The 6,717-nt window shown below is 33.9% G+C and overlaps 1 long non-coding RNA gene across 1 annotated transcript; it reads left to right on the top strand.

The window, feature by feature from the left end:
• The first annotated feature begins 216 nt into the window (after positions 1 to 216).
• Positions 217 to 1,155, top strand: LOC109105703. Its single transcript, XR_006162829.1, has 3 exons — positions 217 to 479; positions 705 to 746; positions 843 to 1,155. It is a non-coding gene; the product is annotated as an uncharacterized LOC109105703 (long non-coding RNA).
• The last annotated feature ends 5,562 nt before the right edge of the window (positions 1,156 to 6,717 follow it).

Genomic DNA, 6,717 nt, shown 5'->3' with positions numbered 1-6,717 from the left:
TTCAACCACTGATAGAGATATTTTAACACTTTATTCATAAAGTATGCGTTATTTGAATTAATATCGACGCATCTATCGTCCCAATAACCGCCAGACTGTTTGTATGAAAAACACACTTTTATTTTGAAAAGACGGCGACATCCTGTTGAAAATACTTTTATTTTGAAAAGACGAGGATATCCTGTTAAAATACTTTTATTTTGAAAAGACGGCGACATCCTGTTGAAAATACTTTTATTTTGAAAATATGACGACATCCTGTTGAAAATACTTTTATTTTGAAAAGACGAGGATATCCTGTCGCTTAGCTTTTGTGCTTCAATTCAGTTCGCTATGTATAGGATTTCAGAAAACCAATTCTGTGTCCATTAAATCGACGTTTTACCACCGCGTTATCCGTTCGTCATCTATGAACACGATTTTCCCGGTTGCTAACTGCTCTCGGTGAAACGGATATGATGGTGAAATGGCTCCCTCCGGTGAGTCTGGGGTGAAATGATCCTGTTATAGTGAAAATTGTGTCATCTGCGGCAGTTTAATGTTATGACCTTGTGATTTCTTTGTCACAGTCTGTCTCTGTATGTGTGTGTGTGTGTGTGTGTGTGTGTGTGTAGAAAGTGTGTGTGTGTGTGTGCTCCATTAAACTAGCAAATAAAAACCCTCTCCATGTGTTTTAAACAACAGGTTTTTATTTTTTATCTCAGGTTCAAATATTGAGCAGCAAGCCTTTGACGGTATTAATACATGTGAGTACGTATTAACTATTCTTTTTATAAATTAAAATGAACGTATTTTTAATTTTGTCTTTTATAAATTTATATATGTTTTTTTTTTATTCACAGCGCTCGCGATTGATCCAGACAGCGCAGCCGCTGGTAAAACAAGATCCATCTCCAACATTTTTTATGAGAAATCAAAATTTTAGAGAGACTTATCTCTATTTTAAAATGGTAATATATGCCATGATAGTAACATATTACCGAAACAAATAATTTATCATACATTTAAACATGTATTCAACACTTATTTATTAAGCTCATTGATCTTATAAAACACTATTCACTTATTTTAAAGAAGTTTAATTAATATATTGTAATTACATATATAACACACTGTATAAAATAAACATTTAATAAAGTTTTAGGTCACAATAAATACGGCTTACACTTTTTCTGTGCATAATGATGTCCATTCCGTGAATGAAATGTTTCCAATAAAACGCATTTAGTATAAGTTGAAATATTAACAAAACGTCCCAGATCGTCCCAGGGTTAAACACCAGTGTGAAATGAATGTTTCAGACCCACTCAGAGGAGGGGGTAGTTACAGACCAGAAGATCTGAGGTGTTATTCTGTTAACCTTTTTTCAAACTGCATGTTATGGCTGTGTTAATAATGAATACAAAGTCTAATCTTAAGACTTTAAATAAAAAAAATGTTTTTCCCTTACATTTCCTGTGGTTTTTTGCTTACATTTCAACTAAAGTATAATTTATTCCACATCAATCGCTTCAGCATCTTTAAAAGTTTCTTATTTAAAGTATCATCTTCAATGTTTTGATCACCTCTCACATGTGATGAAACATTTAATCAAAGTCTTTCTTTATGTTTAAATATAAAACGAAAAACATTTATCTTGTTTTAAATGGATGCGCAGGATCCTGTTTGTTTGTAACAGCACAGACGCGACTCACCCATGTCGCCTCAAACAATGTCTCAAATATTTAGATGAAGTTAATGTATCTTTTGGAAAAATATTTTCAGAAAAAGACCCTCGATTCTGTTCAGTCATTAAAAATGGTTCGGGCAGATAGCTTTATGCCTCTGTGGACCCATGCATTGAATGTTTCACATATGGAGATTGATTTAGCTGATGCTTGTATGTAATTCAAGAACTTTGACCTTTACTACCATTAGGCTATGTTATGCTTCATTTAAAAAAGTGTGTGTAAACACAATATAGAGTTTTCACATATGGAGCAAATCTAGCCGTGAAATAGTCATTATCCGGCTTTGCTATGGTCGTAAACTTTACACATACCGCTGATATTTTCACAAACAGAACGGAAGAGTCATTTTGCAGGCTCTCTGTCGCTGTTCAAAAATAACACTATTTGAAAGCAAAGAGCTACAGTAATTCAAGTCATGTACGAATTATCAGTCAAAATATCACCTATACATCTAACGGCTGTTATTATATTTGATATATTTTGTTAAAAGTATCTTTACTGTCCATACCATGTATCGTTTAAATATTTCAAAAACCATATTATATTCTTTAATAAAAACATTACATTTAAAAAAATATATATATTATTATTAAATTATGCTAATTATTCGAACTAACAGTTGAATACTAACGTTATCCATCATCACCTTACAAGCATAACATTTCAAACATGTACTGAAATCATTTCATTTGGAAACAAAGACAAATTTCTCAAGGACGATGCATATCTTGACTTACAACTAAAAAATCAAGTCAAGAATCTTGGTGTGATTCTGGAGTCAGACCTTAGTTTCAGCAGTCACATTTTAAAGTACTTTTACTCGTTTATAAATCACTCAATGGCCTATGACATATATACAATGCAAATATATGCTTGCTGAATATAAACCTAACAGACCACTCAGATCATTAGGATCGAGTCAGAAGTTACAAACACCGAGGTTTCACTCAAAACAAGGGGAGTCCACTTTTAGCTATTATGCCACCCGCTGTTGGAATCATCTTCCAGCAGAGATCAGATGTGCTAAACATTAACCAAATTCAAAACTCATCTGTTTAGCGTGCATTTTACTGAATGAGCACTGTGCTATGTCCGAACTCGTTGCACTGTATTTTCTATTCTTAACCGTTTTAATTAATTTTAATTAATTTTAAATCATTTTAAAAGTTTTTTTTAATTCCTTGTTTTACCGTTGTGATTATTATTATTTCTTATGATTATTTTACTTCCTTTTAAGTAAAGCGCTCTGAATTATCATCGTCTATGAAATGTGCTATATAAATAAACTTACCTTGCCTTGCCTAAATACTGGTCACGCTCAATGAGATGAAGACACACAGAGGTAGAGAACGCAACAAACATACCCCTTTAGGTCATGAAGCAGCCTGTCTAACACAACACATATTCTCCAGAATGGGGGTAATGATGGTTTCATTATTTCATGATGAAGACAGACTGAATATTCAGATACCAGAGGGGATTGTTCGACTTTTTTCTTAAGACAAAGACAATTGTTTGATTTCAAGAACACACAACCAAATCCTAATGCTATTTCACGAAATAACACAACAATGGCTGATCCATTACAACATATACATGTCAAGTCTGTTTTATCATAGGTAAATCATATTATTCTTGAATATAACTGTTTAGTCTAAATATGTGTTAACAAATATGGAATTGTTTTTTTTTTTTTTTTTTTTTTTTTTTTTTTTTTTTAACAAAGATGTTAAATTTAACACATTTAACTAATACCTCATTCAAATCCCAGCATAAACATCAGACTTCAGACATGGCCATCGGGGGCAATACACCACAATACTCATACATGGCAGAGGTCTAAAACGTTGGACTTCTAGATATATGCATGCTCAGATACCCTATATAAAAAGACTCATATCTCCCTACTATTTGTGAAGTACACGGTCATTCCATGTTGCGATGATACAGTTTAGTGATGTTAGTGATGCAAAGTCCGATTAATTTTCGCGAACCCGATTCTTTCGGGGGAATTTGGTTCAGTGAACCGCTTCAAAGAACAGATTCGTCAGTTCCTTTAGTCATCATGCAGCGATGGCAGTATACATTTCTTTTCTAACAACTCAGTGTCATGTTATATCAGTGAAACATTCAAATAAACTTATCCGTGTGATTGCATATTGCTGATTATTGTCTTTTGTTCCTTTGAGTTGATGTTTATATACCCCATTTTTATGCATTGATCCTTCATGTCGGATACGAGTCACGACTGGGCAATTTAGACTAACCTACACATAAAAAATGCGGATATGTTCTACATGTCTAAAGCATCCTGATAAACTCATTGATTTAGCTTAACAACTTTAAAATATAATCTGTATGCACGATAAACTGTACACTCTTAAAATTGATAGTACACAAAATATGTGTAAAAGGACTGATAACAAGTTAATGAGATATTTTGGTTCGTGTCTTACACGACTGTGTGTTACTAAACAACTTTTTATAAAGTTTTAATATTAAAGATAATAGTTTGTTTACAAATTAGATGCTTTTATTATGAAATCACACGTCAGAATCAGACGAATTGGATTGTTGAGGTTGATTCTTTCTCTCCGTGTAAATAACGTTTTGATTAATCAAACGTTACAACATGTATTGTATCCAACATGGTTCACAGATCTAGGAAAAGTAGACAATAACTGTAGAGTTTCTCAGGACGGCCGCTCTTACGGCTATGTAGCGTAGCCGTAGTCACGAGGAAGTAGTGACTTCTCTTCTGTATATCGTACATTCGAACAAATGTCGGGAAGAGGTCTTGTTTCGACCGTTGGCTGGTTGTTGAGATGGGGGCGTTGCACACAAAAGTGGAGTTGGGTGAAGGGGGCCTGGTTAGGGATTGACCGGCGAAGCCTCACATATGCCGCCAAAGAGTTTTTGATTAAAGATTATGAGGTAACTCAGTCATTTATTAGGATTTTTGTTAAGACGTTGCCAAATTGTTTCAGGTACAATTCAGGAACACACATTGTTCAGGTTTGTTATACCAGATACATAATTATACTGAATACACAGACATGCTCATTTAACTTCACTGAAAGAGAAAATGGTGTTGTATTATTATTTTTATTGTTAATATTAATTTTATAATAAATTATAAAAAATGGTTAAAGCAAGGAAGACGAAGGGTTGACAGGTTAAAGCCACATCTTATTAAAACAAGCAAATTAACAGAAACTCTCTAACATGACAGCAAAAACTAGGAAACAAACCGCAAGGCCTAACAATTACAATTAGATGGGGAAATACTACAAGAGTGGCGAAACTAAGGTAAACAAATTCAAAAGAAAGAACTAACAAAATCATGGAGACATATAAAGTCGTTCTTGTTTCAAAGTGTAACCCTATGAAAAATTTTGCGTTTATAACTCACAACGCCGTGACGGTCACAGTAGCGCCTTTAAACACTAGGATAAAGTCAAGATAGCTATCAATTTTAGGCTTACGTACCAGGAATAAGACTAGTGTGTGAAAGAGTTAGAACAATCATTTGTGTTTGTGTTGTTAGACCGAATTGTTCTTATTACCTCTATAAATCTTTTGTATGTTTATATTCATTTATGGAACGCTGTTACAGAATTTGTCTTAATGACATCCGATGGAATATTTTATTAAAAGATAACACAGAGGACGGTTTGAGTAACACTCTGCCTAGTGTTCGTCCAACTACCGTAAACCTGTAACTTTATTATGACTATTTAAAAATACATATAAGTTTCACGCCTGACACATTTGTAACTGACTAAAAACTCATATTTAAGCTAAACATACATTTACAATTGTGAAAAATTAAGAGATGTTAAAAGCTGGTGGCCTCATGATTTCTTAAAGCCAGACGTGACAACACTCGGTTACAGTCATACCCGTTTTCCTGGAACAAAACTAAAAGGCGGATGCCTATAGCACTACGACTGAACAAAACGGACTGAATCATCGCTTTCGCTTAAAACAACTGCTTTATTAAAGTCGTGTTTAGCGACCCGTACAAAGAAAATAGTGTTTCCTCACCATCTTCAACTAAGTGTTTTAAATGTACAGAGACATAGTAAGATTGAGGCCTTGTGTCTCGCTGCATTTTCGTAGACAGACCAAAAAAATGAACACATAGCGTTTTCAATTAATAATGTGTTAACAAACACTGGTTTCCTTTGTGTGATTTCATATAAAAGCATCTAAATTGCAAACAAAACTATTATCTTTTATATTTAAACTTTATAAAACAGTTGTTTAGTATCACACAGTCGTGTAAGACATGAACCAAAACATCTCATTAAACGTGTTATCAGTCCTTTTACACATATTTTTGTTACTACTACAATTTTAAGAGTGTACGGTTTATCGTGCATACAGATTATATTTTAAAGTTGTTAAGCTAAATCAATGAGTTTATCAGGATGCTTTAGACATGTAGAACATATCCGCATTTTTTTATGTGTAGGTTAGTCTAAATTGCCCAGTCGTGACTCGTATCCGACATGAAGGATCAATGCATAAAAATGGGGTATATAAACATCAACTCAAAGGAACAAAAGACAATAATCAGCAATATGCAATCACACGGATAAGTTTATTTGAATGTTTCACTGATATAACATGACACTGAGTTGTTAGAAAAGAAATGTATACTGCCATCGCTGCATGATGACTAAAGGAACTGACGAATCTGTTCTTTGAAGCGGTTCACTGAACCAAATTCCCCCGAAAGAATCGGTTCGTGAAAATTTAATCGGACTTTGCATCCACTAACATCACTAAACTGTATCATCGCAACAGGGAATGGCCGTGTACTTCACAAATAGTAGGGAGATATGAGTCTTTTTATATAGGGTATCTGAGCACGCATATATCTAAAAGTCCAACGTTTTAGACCTCTGCCATGTATGAGTATTGTGGTGTATTGCCCCCGGTGGCCATGTCTGAAGTCTGATGTTTATGCTGGGATTTGAAT

The sequence above is a fragment of the Cyprinus carpio genome, chromosome A20, assembly GCF_018340385.1.
Source record: "Cyprinus carpio isolate SPL01 chromosome A20, ASM1834038v1, whole genome shotgun sequence".
Taxonomy (NCBI): domain Eukaryota; kingdom Metazoa; phylum Chordata; class Actinopteri; order Cypriniformes; family Cyprinidae; genus Cyprinus; species Cyprinus carpio.
The sequence above is the reverse complement of the archived record's forward strand: the minus strand, read 5'-3'. Positions and strand labels throughout refer to the sequence as shown.